The sequence below is a fragment of the Pan paniscus genome, chromosome 15 (genome assembly GCF_029289425.2).
Source record: "Pan paniscus chromosome 15, NHGRI_mPanPan1-v2.0_pri, whole genome shotgun sequence".
Classification (NCBI taxonomy): Eukaryota; Metazoa; Chordata; class Mammalia; order Primates; family Hominidae; genus Pan; species Pan paniscus.
The window spans coordinates 23,818,379-23,832,549 of NC_073264.2; the positions used below are offsets into that span (position 1 = coordinate 23,818,379).

The 14,171-nt window shown below is 38.7% G+C and overlaps 1 long non-coding RNA gene and 1 gene segment (V, D, J or C); one reads left to right on the plus strand and one right to left on the minus strand.

Annotated features, from left to right (window-relative positions):
* The window catches only part of LOC100994878 (T cell receptor alpha chain constant-like), a 349,562-nt gene that overhangs the window by 169,283 nt on the left and 166,108 nt on the right, over positions 1–14,171 (plus strand).
* The window catches only part of LOC130540797 (uncharacterized), a 105,449-nt gene continuing 98,243 nt past the window's right edge, over positions 6,966–14,171 (minus strand). The window contains exons 3-5 of the long non-coding RNA XR_008954792.1: positions 9,910–9,964; positions 9,403–9,539; positions 6,966–9,235 (exon numbers count right to left, since the gene is read on the minus strand). This is a non-coding gene — a long non-coding RNA (uncharacterized LOC130540797). The remainder of the gene's footprint in view (positions 9,236–9,402; positions 9,540–9,909; positions 9,965–14,171) is intronic.

Consider the following 14,171-nt stretch of genomic DNA (forward strand, 5'->3'; position numbering starts at 1 on the left):
AAGCAGAACCACTGTGAATGATACAGAATATAGGAATAGTGGATTCATTGTGGAATCAGACCTTACAAATGTGGGAGAAGCTAGAGAAGGAAAGGTCTGGAAGAAGGAGTCAGAGGATCAGAAAAAGGGTCATTAACCTGTCTATCTTATGCAGTAGCACAGATGGACCAGACAGGCTGGGGCTTGAGGGAAAATCTAGGAAGCTAAACACTTTCAACCACCAAAGTGGGACTGTGAAGGGGAGCTCATGGAGAACTGTATGGAAAGTGGTTACCTGTCTGTAGCAACCACTTCTGTGGGTCCACAGCCAAGTAGTTGGTGATGGGTCTCGAGTCACTGTTGTTCAGCAGAGCCAAGAGTCAGAAAGATTCGCTGGATGCAGAGTGAAGGAAAGCAAGGACTATATGGGACCTACCAAGCATCTCTGCCTCTGTCCATCACTGTATGTGACCACAGTGACTTCCTAAGAGTAATAGTTACCACTTCTGTGTTCTAACTCTTTTCCCATTTCATCTCTTAGCCAATGCTAATACAGAGCGATACTTGAAAGGGGATTCTGAGAAATGCAGTTGTCTGCTTAAGCAAGTTGACCAGCATAATCCAGCACAACTTCTAAATCTCAGAAGATAGCAAATGTGGGCAGAAAGAAAAGTACAGATGCTCCACGGGTTCACTGGTGATCTTTATGGCTGCAACTGACCTAAGATTTGGGAGATGCTTGGAGAGGGACAGAGGGGCACACAGGAACTTTCCTCTCAAATATGAGGATATCAATCTAGATCTACGAGGAGTCCTTTTGGAGATAAAAAGAAATTTATAGGAGATGATGAACAAAAGGCCCAATTTCTATATTAGACTGTCTCCCTGAATGAGGGTGAATACCAAGAGGAGACTGAGCCAAGGCCTCAGCCCTCTGAATTCTAAAATGTAGAGAACTTCATTCTGATCTATTTTATACAAATGGTGCTGGTCTCTCAGACAGGACCTTTTCCGATGAAAGAAAGAGAGAAACGAAGTAGAAGATTCGTAATCCAGCTCAGTAAAGAGGCTTACCTTTGCTCTTTAATCACCATCATTCCCCCGCTCAAAGTCTCAGCTACCTGCCTCTGTGCAATAGCTACACAGTGCTCCTCAAGTATCTGCCTCCTGAACACAGAATTATAACTAACAAGTATTTAAAATTTATGTATTTGGTGCACATCTTTCAGTATGAGCTTTTTGGCACCAACTCTTACTGAATGCCAATATAAAAGTAAACAATTTGAAATTATTTTAAGTGATTATCAAAAATAACAGCATAAATTCTATGATGTGGACTTCAGCCACAGTCCCTTCCAGGGACTCTTCCAGGCAGACCAAAAGAGAAAAGCTGTCTGCAAAAGAAACTCAAAGTTCCCAGGACCAATAGCATACTTGAGTCAGATACAGCTCCTTAAAAGACAAGTAATTTTCAGAGGCCCTAGGGTAAACTAAATTAGTTTTAACATAATACTATTTAAACATGTAGAAACATAATATGATTTATAAACTCTATATGCTTATTGCTCTTATGCCAACAATTTAAAAATATAAATTAAACATTCACAAAGCTTCAAAACCACTACAACTTCAATAAATAATTTTAATTTAATGTAATGATAATACTTGGCTAAAACTAAATCACCAGGTTTTTTTCTTTCCACGTTTTATATTAGGTTTAGGTGGTACAGGTGCAGGTTTGTGGAATGGGTAAATATATGTCATGGGGGTTTGACAAGATACAGATTATTTCGTCACCCAAGTAATAAGCATAGTACCCAATAGGTAATTTTTCAATCTTCACTCTCCTCCTACCTTCCACCTTCAACTGGGCCCTGGTGTCTATTGTTCCCTTCTTTGTGTCCATGTGTACTCAATGTTTAACTCCCACTTATAAGTAAGAACATGCAGCCTTTGGTTTTCTGTTCCTGCATTAATTCACTTAGGATAAGAACTTCCAGCTCCACCCATGTTGCTGCAAAGGATGTGACTTTTTTCTTTTTTATGGCTGAGTAGTATTTCACGGCATATATGTATAAATATATGTACCACATTTTCTTTATCCAGTTCATCATTTAAGTCACCAGTTTTGAGTTTAATAGATGAAAGATATATACGTGGTGTTGAGTTTTGCTTATTAACTTGATTCTTCTCATTTTGTACATAATTTTCATCCTTGTTTTCCTTTATTTGAAACAAATTCATATTGAATTGTTAATTAATTCACTTCATGGGCCAATCAATTTACTGTGCACCAATAGTACAATACTGAAAGAAATATTTTTAACTTTTAATGAAGCATTCTTTACTATTGCTAGTCAACTGTAGCACAGTGATTTATACAAAAGATGAGCTCTACACAGTACAGCCATGTGAATGGGGAATTTAGCACCAATCATTCATTGAGTTCCCCATGCTTACAGCATCTAACTTGTTATGATTCTATTTTCCAATGACTGTTTTATATTCAAATTACTTGACATTATTAGGCCTTCACTTAGTATTAAAGTAACTATTAGTATTAGCAAAGCAGGGCATCAAAATCTTGTGACAGTGTTTGCTTATAGTTGTTCAGCCCCAACGTGAGTCAGTTGTGTTTTATGAGAGGTATGTACTCCTTATAATTTTGCATAATTTAAGGCTTATGTTTCCGTGGGGAACTGGTTCACAGAGCCCAAATACCTACAACTTTGTAGCACATTTCTGTTTTGATGCCGCTCTTTATTTTCTTAGCATTATCTACAATATTTAGCAACTGCTCTTTTCTAAATTAGTGGTAAAACACATCAAGGGAGTTGTTTGGCTTTTTCTGTGGGAGTGAATTATAGCTAACATCTGTGAAAAGTTATGTATCTGAATGCACATTTTCCAGCATGAGCTTTAGTACCAACTCCTAATGAATGCTAATATAAAAAGAAGTAAAACAATTTGAAATTATTTAAGTGATTATTAAACATAATAGCATAAAATAACCAAGATCTCTTATAGAAATTCTCATAAAGCAACAGGTGGAACATACCATACTAACAATGGCTGGTTCTTTTCCATTAAAGCTGAAGTAGCTCCACCATGTGGCAGGAGTAAAAACAATCTACGATTCCTTTAGCGTGTTCACCAACTGAAAGAAATTACGCAAATCTCATTTAAGTTTGGTGAGAACCACAAAATTACCCATTCTTCTCAGAATATATGGGCTATTAATTTTTATATCACATTACTTAAATTTCACATAATTTATGCTGCCCAACTACATGTTTTAGACTACCATTCCATTGAAAACACATTTTTAACTCCATAAAATTATGAAGACCCATGAAAATTCTAGAGATGCATATATTCCAAGTATAATAAATATCACAAATAACTTTTAAATTCAATTTTTAAATAATTCTTGTTACTATTACAATTTCCATACAGGTCTCAGAAGCATCTTAAAAGTAATGATAACTTTTTGTCTCTGTAAAAAGAATACTATTCAAAAAAGGACAAAAAGTTAATAAATGTGGAATACTAACTTTGTAACTAATATATAAAATACATGAGTTTTTTGATTCCTAAATTCTTCCAACAGAAATTCAAATAATGTAAAATATTGGCATCTTTAAGCCGTAACTTATTACCTTGTTAATTTCAAAACAGCATACTAGTAATCTGATCTTTAACATTAGTTGTTACCAAATTATAGTTTTTAAAAAATTTCCTAGGAAAGTATGCCATTTTTTGGGTATTGAACATCTCACCTCATAGGAATACGGTGATTGTTTTCCTTCCACTCTTTTGTATTTTCCAAATTTTCAATGTAATAAGCACATACTAATTTTATGATGAAATGAAATTTGTAAAAGAATAAATGTTAACGTTAGAAGATAATTAACAACTTATCTATCTCGAGTACAATATACAATACAAGGAAATTAATATACCATTTTACCCTGGTGGCGAGGAAAATAGGTGAGATATCTTTCCCATCACAACATAAAAGTATATGTTAGTAAATATTCATATTGGAAAGGAATGTATTCTATGACCTAGCAATTACTGCGTCCCAGTCTTGGCATTACTCTTATTGTAAAAGAAAGCATGAACAAGCAGCAATTTTGGGGCCATAAAAAGTTGGAAATAACATAATCATATAGTAAAAAGTGATATCACAGGTTATAATAAGTCTATGTTCCATATATTAAAAATAATGACATGAATCTATATATAATGAAAAGAGAAGGTTGCCAAAATGCATTATTGATTGAGAATGCAAGTTGCAGAATAATATATACAGTATTATGCTATTTATGTTGATAAAAATATTGTACAGTATAAACCCTAAATATTGCATAGCAAAAGGACTGTAAGTACATTAATGAATTCCCTGTTATTAGTACCTGTGGAAGAGGGAATTATATTGTGGGATAGGAGAACAGTCAGTGGAGAGTTTGGTTTTAATTGCAATGCTTTTATTTTTATAATAAGGATGTATTAGCATATTACTTGCATAATTAAACTTTGTTTTTTAGGTTTTCTTCTTCACCATCGTATATTTGCATGCATATACCTATGCAAATAACAAAGTCCACCTTTATTGGGGATTTGTGACTGGCATTTTTCTAAGCACTTTGTCATGTGTCATACATTGTATCATGTAAACTTATCATTAACCTTATGATGCTAATAATATTTTCCCCATTTCACAGATGACGAAACCAAGCCTCAGAGGAACTGAATACATTGCCCAAATTCACCAAGCCCGTAAGGGTTACAATCAAACTTTGAATTCAGATATCTGTCTCAGAGTCCACAATCTTAACCAAAATATTTTTTTACAAATTCCCTTGTAGAAGTGTGTACATCCACATACAGACGTGCACACACACACATCCCTGCTGTCCAGCCTCTTCTCCCCCTGACACTTGAGTGCACAGGTCATTGGTATCTTCTCTCCATAACTTTCCACCATTGACAGAAATGTGTTTGTTCAAGGGATGAATTGAGGTGAAAACCTTACAACATTAGCTGTTTTGTAAAAAATCTGAGCAGATTTTTTATTTTGTATTTTGTTTTCCTGGTTACGCCTCTCCTTTTAAAGTTTTGAAAGGTGGCATTAATATCTATTTCTTTCCTGACTGCTCCCTTTATTAGTTTCATTAGGATTAGTGAATTCTACTTGGTCTTTCCCCAATCCATTAATATTTTTTCCCTTCACTTAAAAAAAAAAAAAACAACACACACTTGTTTTCCAAATGGCTTTGGGGTGGTAGTAGGATTTGCTGATGGCTAGAGGAAACTCCTCATGGCAGTATCTTGGTTGAGTAATTGGTCCTCGTCTGTATGTTCAAGAAGGTGAATGTTCTTAGTAAACCCAGAGGTGATCAGCCCATCAGAGGTAAGCTTCTGCTATGTAAATTGAGACGAGATTCAGGCTTAACCTCAAATACCAATGCATTTGCTCTTCTGGTCTCTCCCTTCTCCTCCTTATTATCATGATACTTTAAAAGCCAAATTACTGATAAGAAATTTGCTTGCTGAGAACATAGAAAGTTAAATGGCTCGAGAAAGGGGGTTGTACATTTTTCTTTAAATCTAAAAAACCACTATGAAGAATCCCAACCTCCCAACAAAAATTGCCTCTCTGTTAACTGGATTTTACCTGCATCCAGTTTTAACACCTCTCTCCTCTGGACAGTGCTGACACTGTCCTCCTGGGAATTATGACTTCCTTAGACACATAATGCTAGAGTCAAGTTGGAACTTAGATTCTTTTTCTTGCGGAAGTGGGAGGCATTGTGTCTTCTCCCTTCATGCAGTAATTTAATTAGAAAAACATTCACTGTCTCTCACTATCAGCCTACAGATTCTCTATCTTCTCAGCCCTGTAAGAGCCTTATCACACTGAGATAAATGGTTCTCTTTGTTGTACCAAGGGGGTTCCTGAAGCATGGTAATGGGGAGGAGACACCTACAGATCAAAGCAACTAATACAATCAACTCCAATCCAGCCCCAAACCAAGTCTTTCCACCAGCTATTCCTTTCATATCTAAATGTTGTCCTCTTCCTCTACCGCAGGATAGAAAATCAATTTCTAAGTGTAAAGGCAGTAAGCAAAATTTCAGGGATATATATTATATGTAAGTTTGAGTGCATAAAGTTAAAAGATTCCCAAATATCTAAAAATGTTTGAATTAAAAAATCAGTATCAAATTAGTAAAAAAAAAAAAAAAAATTAAAAAGGTACGTGAGCTGTATAACAGTCAAATGTTAATATGCTTAATATATTAAAAGTGTATATAAAAGGATAAGGACAACACTAGCCTGATGGATATATAGGCAAAATTCAGATACAAAAATTGTATATAAATTACTAATGAATATTTGAAAAAAAACACTGAAAATTTTAAAATGCAATGAAGACAGCTATAATTCATATCAAGTTAACAATTATTTTTAAATAATCACAATCTAATGCTGATGAAATTGGGCATATTAAGAGCAATTACATTTATTACTGCTATGATTGCAAATTGATACAGTATAACAGTAGATTATTTGGCATTAGGTATCAACAGCTTTTAAAATAGTCACCCTCTTGACCCAAATATTGGAAATCTATCATTAAAAGGGTCTTCTGAGCAGATTTTATATAAGCAAAATGTTCATTAAATATTTTTCATACTTTCACGTAATTTGAAATAACATAACTATCCAACACTAGAGAAACAGTTAAGCAAATTGAGCAACGTCTACCCAGTAGAATACTATGCCACCATTAAAAATTAGATTTTCAAGAGTTTTAAATTACATGGGGGAAAATAAAGTTAACAGAAAATTGAATGTACAAAACGGCCTCAACAATGTCAGAAAATATACTTAAGACCAAAGACTAAAAGGAAATATGCCAAAATGATGTAGTTATTGTCTCTGGGTAGTGAGATAATAGATTATTTCCTTCTTCCTCTTCTTTTTATAATTGTATGTAAACCACAATTTCTTCTTCAATGACAACATATTTTTATAATGAGAAAAAATGATCTAATAACAGTATCTTTTAAATACAAGATTATGTGCCCTGAAAACATTCCTAGTTTCCCTTAAAGTCATTTGTCTAACATAAGTGAATTTGTCTAAATCTCTCTAGAATACACATTCACATGCTCTACCCCAGGAGCAAGGAGTTCCTAAAATCTACTCCCTGCTATGTAAAATAAAACTGCCTTTAATTTTTTCCTGAATTTGTTTCAGACTTCAAGTAGAGTTCTTTATTATTTCTGTTCAACAGCACAAACTACAAACATAATCTGTTTGGCAAACCATTTTTATTCAAAAGTATAATAATGCCTTGTTTTTAATCCTTCCAGAGGACCTAGTGGAAGAAAATGCCTAACATCAGGGAACAGTAGGAGCAGCCTAAATTGACCACAGAATTGTATTTGGCCACTGTCCTCAAAAAATTCAAGTGGATTCGGTAATCCTGAATACTTATTTACAACAAGCATTCCTACTATAATAGGTCATGAGGATTAAAATGAGGTGAGTTCATTGGTGAGCATGACATGTAGCCATAGCAATTAATCTTAGGTTCCTTCTCCCTTAAAAATGGCTAATAAAACAGAAGAAATGCTGTATGAATAATTTCAGAATAACATGGAATAATTGTAGATATTTCTATAAGATTTGTACCAGATCCACTAGAACAAATCTACCAGTAGCTAAACACTGTAGAGTCTCTAAAAATGTACAAGGAGGAGATGTGACAAAGATGCTCTTTAGGGGAATGAAGTCATCCTAAAAACTGAAGATATTTTCTGCTCTGCCAATCAAGGAATCACTGTTCTTTCCCCAGCAAGAAGGAGAGTGAAAAGGGGACCAAATTGGAGGCCCCAAATTTGCATTTTAATCATAACCCTTCATAGCTAATTATGAGATTTGAGCATTCTCTGGATCTCGGTTTGCCACCCATAAAATGATGGGTGGACTGAAAGATTTCTAAGTTTTCCAGTTCTGACATTGCATGGGTCTATAAGGAGCTCCATCTTGGTTGGCCCCTGAAGGCATCTGGAGACTTTGGTTTTAGGGAACCAAGGAGTCTCAGTGCTGAATGAGGATATAGTTCCCCGGTGTAGAATTTTAGAAACTATGCAAGCACTTGGATCTTTAAAAAAAATTAGTTGGTCCCTGGGCTGTCTCTTACAACTTTAATATTTACACTATGACCAAGTGAAAGTGCTCATTAGTGTTCGAGCCAAAGTAATACCATTCTCTTTATTCATTCCAATGAGCTAATTTTACATGAGCAAGAAAGCACTGGAGAGGTACAGACCCATGGGATATTTGCCTAGCCTAAGTGAGTCTCAGATGGAAATAAATATGAAAAGCGTTAGCATGGGACCTGTGAGAAATTGATTCTTACATCTGGCCTCCAAAGGGTCAAGTCACAAATAAGTGACCTTTGACATGCCCCTTCTCTAGTTCAGCCTGGAGCTGCCCACATTTCCCAGTGGTGCCCAGTCAACTCATTCTCCTGATGCAGGATCATCAGAGAGAATCTGGAGTAATGGCAGCTGCGGGTAAGGGGCTGCCAAATAATAGTGGAACAAAGATCTCTTCCAAGTTTCTATTTCCTCCGAATAGCTCAAATACTTCAACAGTCCAGGTCCCCCTAAAGACTGAATTTTCTTAGCTGCATTCTCTCTAGTTGTGATGAGTGTCTCAAAAAGGAACACCTCTCCTCCTGAGTTTATGATAGTTTATGACCTGCCACTTCATTTCCAGCAGTGTGTCCCAGTTCCTCTTGCAATCCACAAAGGACACTTTTTCTTTCAGTAGCCTGGTGTGAGCTCTTGCCTCTCAGGATTAGCTGTGATCTTACCACTGGGGTGGGAGCACACTTAGCCACAGGGCCCAAAAGAACTACTGTCACTGAAAAGAGCACTTTCCTGTATTTGAGGGCTCTTCCTCTCTTCTGGTACACCCGGGGAAAAACCTGGCAGAGTCCACCCACAGTCTTTGAGGATTAATTCTGTAAGAACTTCTTACACTGAAGGGAATCCTCCTCCAGGGGATGATTCTGCTCTGTGCTTCTGAGCTCTGATGGCAATCACATCAACATCGCCGGGGGCTGTGGCAGAAGAGGAACATCACCCGCTGGAAACCAGGGGCAAGTTGCTCCTCTGTAGTTCCAGGAAATGGCCAGAGACACAGCTCTGCTGTTCCAATTTGCAGTTTTCTCTAACATCAAAAATAAAATGGGATTTGCATTTGAAATTTTACAGAATTCCTCATTTTAGGTCAAGACTGGCCTTACCCATAGGTTAGTGACTTATGTGGTAGGATTTTACACACACACACATACACACACAAATATTATCCATAAAAAGAATTATATTCCCGCCAACCTGCTGTGGCATTCATCAGTGACCCTTTGAAGTTCAGCCATTGAAGGTGCAGGTTAAAATGCAAATTTGTTTCTTGGAGAGGTAGCACATAGAGCTATTATCAATTGTTAATGCTCCAGTATTGCTGGAATGTCAGACTAAGAAGTTTGGGTTAAAAATTAACATATCAGTAAGTGAAGACTGGCTTTATATATTACATATTTAATTTATAAAAATGGTAACATTAAAAGGTGGCACCAAAATGTAAATAGAATCAAGATCACTTTGGATAAATTAACGCATGACACAAGACTTTGATATGTTATTAGTGGAAATGAGTTTGGGGGATCTAATTTAGCCTTTGAGATTAGTGTCAACAAAGAAAGGTATCTCCTCTGGTGCCCATGGCAGAAGCAGAACATTAGTACAATTCACCATAGATCAGGTTCACTTTGTAATTCAGTGTAAGTGGTTTATATGATAGAGAGGGCAGGAAGATCTGGTTTTGACTCTGTCTCTACTACTTACAAGATGCATGAAGCTGCTCAAGTCACTTAAGCAAGGTGAGACTCAGGTTCTTCATCTACAAAAGTGGGATGTCGAAAAGAAGAGTAAATGTAAAATTCCTGTTCAGTAGTTGTCTATTAAAGAATCTCTCCTTCCTTCCTCTATTCACCATCAGGGAGAGGAGTAGGCTGATGGTGCCAGCTAAGGACCTCGGCACTCCTAGACCTATTCCTGAACCATTAATAGCTCTGAATTTGGGACAGGAATGTTACTCTCATGGTTAATTCCTTGCTCACTTGTCTGCTGGTGCTTGTTCACAATGTCAAAGATATGGCAACTTCATGGGAAGGCAGGGTTAACTTTTTGGTGTTTTTGCACTAGACCGTATATCTGTCTACCTTTCATATGAGAACCACCTTGTTGATTCAGACTGGAAGCTTCAAGAGAGAAGTTTCTTTCCATTTAATGCACTGGGGATGGTGCTCAACAGAGAACCACACTCAAATCGGGGCTAAATAATATGTCAATATCATGGTTACAAAAGAAACACCTCCCTCTCTCACCAAATCGCTGAATCCCTTATTCTATAAAAATGAAATTGAACTGCAAACATCACCACCATGACAAGAGGATTTAGGCACACTGATCAACTGATTAAATTCTATTTGTCATCCAGAGTGATCCTGGAGGCCTTCAGAGCCTGGAGGAAACCTCTCTATGACTCTACTCACATCTTTACACACGGAAAATCAAATTAGGCTGAGTATCTACAGCGGCTTCCAGAAGTAAACTGATTGCAGAAGGGCAGCCTGCTGCCTGAGGACTGCAGGGGACGAGGAAGAGGTGGGCCACCTGGAAGGGACCTCTGCCTTCTCAGCACCTGGAGTTGGTTTCCAGATGATCACATAGTTTAACCCTTTTCTTTTATAGACAAGGAAATTGAGGCCCAGAAAGGTTAACAGTCTTGCCCAAGACCTAAGATTAGAAGGCAGAGTCGGGGTTGAGAATTGCTTATGTGAGACTCAGACCCAAAGCAGACGACCATATTTTCAAATTCAGTGAAAACTGGAAAACTCGTATGGGCCTACCCAGCCCGGAAAATCCCCATGTATTACCAATACATAGTAAACGAATCAAAGATTGACAAGTTTACTTGAAAACGAATCAAAGATTGACAAGTTTACTTGAAAACCAATCAGAAGGCCTCTCCCACATGCAAAAATCCCACCCTAATAGAACACTCATCGCCTGTCAGACTGTCTTAACACTTCTTCCTTTTTCTTTCTTTGCAAACCCCTTTGAGCCTGTGCCAGAAGTGACAGTGCCTGCCACCCTCTCTGCAGTCAGTTCTGACCAGTTCTCTGGGGTTTACACCTGTCCTCTGGCCACTCGTCCACTGCACTTCCTGCATCTGCTTGTTTCACCCTGGCCCCAGCTTTACCTGAGGGGTGCTTGGCCTGTGCCTTGAGTTCCAGGGCCTATGTTTACTTCAAAAATATTAATGTCAATTCCTTCAACTTGTTCCAAAGACAACAGAGCCTCTCACAAGCAGGCAAGCCCCGCCACTTGTTACGTAGTTGAGGCTGAGGAGCCTGCAGGTCCCAGCCAACTTTATCACCTCCCTCTTCTGAGGGGTGGAAGTCCCCAACAGCTCAGGGTCCCCTGAGAGTACGGGGATTCCCACATCGGCAAGTACCTGCTTCAGAGAAGCCCATGAGAAACTGGCCCAGAGCAAGCGGGTCCACCCTCCCATTGTGGGAAAGCGAAGGGCAGAAGGAGTCTGGCTGGAGGTCACTCCTGCCACTGATCTTCCTCACTCGGGTCCAGCCTGTCAGAGGATAAAGCGCAGTGGTGGGTGGGGGTATCTGGCTCCCCCCCACCCTCCTTCTCAGGGGTTCAGTAGTCCCTGGGAACAAGATTCAGCTCAGGAATTTCTGGGATGCTGGTCAGTTCTGGCCCTAAGGACACTGGGAGTGACAGCGGGCTGCTGAGGATGTGACAGTGACTGGGCTGTTCCCTTCACATGACTACCAGGGCAAGCCCTGGCCAAATCCCAGCACCTGCTGAAGGTTGAAGCTGACCACTGGAGTGATTAGATTCATGACATGTGGTGGAGGCCTGGGGAGTGGGGCTCTTGGGAAAGGACACAGCTAAGGAATCTCCTCCCTCCCAGCATTGCTTGACCCTTTCACAAAGGCAGTGGTAGGTAGAGGAGGAAGGAGAATTGGCGTACTCCTTCCTTTTCACTGTATATGGTCATAGAAATTGTCAGAACTTTATATGTAGATTCAAGTTCTATCTCTAGTACAATTAGCTCTAAAACTTTGTGAACGTTACTTAACCTCCTAGGTCCTCTTTGTTCATAAAACGGGAACGTAATGCATACCTTGGTTGGCTGTGAAAGTTACATGAGTCAGTGTTGTGGGGAAGTTGAAGGCATGCAGTAGATGCACAAGGAAAATTAAATTCCGTTCCCCAGTTCCTGGCTTGCAAGTTGGGGGTTAAACTCAGTTAAGCTCAGAGAAGACATGACATGACGGGGGATCAAGGGAGATGTGGGAAGCTCACGGGCTGTGGTTCCCACTGATCCACATTAGACGCCAAATGACAACACCCTCACAATCCCATGAAATTGAGCAGAATTTCTCTTCTTTCTTGTGACGTTTCCAGAAATGAAGAGAGAGGGAAGGAAGACACAGACTCTGATCTTTGGCTTCACTTTGGTTCCAAGACCTGGAGCTGATAGTGTATGGAGGGTTGCCTGTTTGTCCAGGCAATATGAATAAGACCAAGGTAACCCAGCCCAACTCTAGGACACAGCTAAGCCAACAAGCAGCTGGATCTTGTGTCTCAGCACTCACAGAAATGTATAAATCATCTGATACCAACTGCTCCCCGGAAGCCTCTGTCTCCAGAATATAAATGCCCAACTACAGGACTGGCAAAGAAACCAAGCCCTGGGCAATACCTACTATGGACCCTTATTTCTTGTGGTTTCCTAAGAAAAAAGTAGGCCCAAGGGAGAGGAGGGGGAAAACCAGGAGGGTCTAAAGTTCTTCTGACTGAAAGAAAAGACCACATCAGAGAGAAAGAAAGGAATCAGTTAAGTGATACGAGGTTGTGAGTTGATTTATCACTCAACTAAACAAATTATCTTCCTACACAAACATTCTGAGGATTAAGTGAACAATATAATACTTTTCTGAGCTCTTTTTGATCAAATGCTTTGCTGTTAAAGGTTATATTCCTGGGGAGTTGATACTGAAGCTTCTTGTTCCTTGTCAGTAAACACAAGGAGAGGCCAACCCTCTGTAAATTTAAATTACATAAAACCTTTCCCCAAACTGTCTGGTCTCCTAACAGCCCCTTTTCACTGAACTCTGTGGTTATGGAACGTAAGTATCTTTATCACAGCAGCACAGACTTTTGAAAATTTGACATAATAGAATTTCTTCCTCACAAGGCATATCAAACACCATTGCAAACTAGTGGGATTTTTTAATCAAGACTAAAGCAGAGGTCTTTTATTTGTTTGTTTGTGCTTAGATTATTTCCACATGACCAATAAAATGTTCTCTCTGACCATCATCCCTGCTGACTAGAAGTACCAGGAACCTTCTCTCACCCTCACCTCCAGAGGTAAGGGTATGAACGGACTGTGAAAAAACACAGCAGAACACTGGGGTCAGCAGAGAGAAAGCGAAAGAACCCCATGGGCAGATAATCTAAAAGCAGCAAAGAATCAACGGGAAACTAACACAAGTGCCTGAAGATGGAGACAGCAATTTTTAGTGATTTTGGCTTGTCTCTGTTCTATGAAGCTCCAACTCAGTGGCAACCTAGTGTGAAAATTTACAAAATATTTTTGGATTTATCTCTGTAATTCCAGGTCTGGCACGGTATAGGTTTCTTGAATGAATAAATGAATGAACATGTCAATCAATGAATGAACAGTAATATTAAGGAGGGGAAGAAAACCATTACAGGTCAATGAATGGGTTCCTAGAAGATTCGCCTGTCTCCCATTGTCTTCCGACTCAGGGAGACAACAGCTGGAGCAGAGTCCCTAGACTTCGGGGGCTTAGGAGGCCACACATCTTAGAGAGCATTTCACCATCAACTGCAATTCCTTTGGCAGTTTGAATTATAATATTTACTTCCATGATACAGTCTTCAGCTGTTGTAACTGCTAGTGACCCTTCTCTGAATCCCTACTTCGTATGTTAGACATTTTTATATGGAGAATTAATACTGCCTTGACTGCTATGCTTCTTTTTTACTTC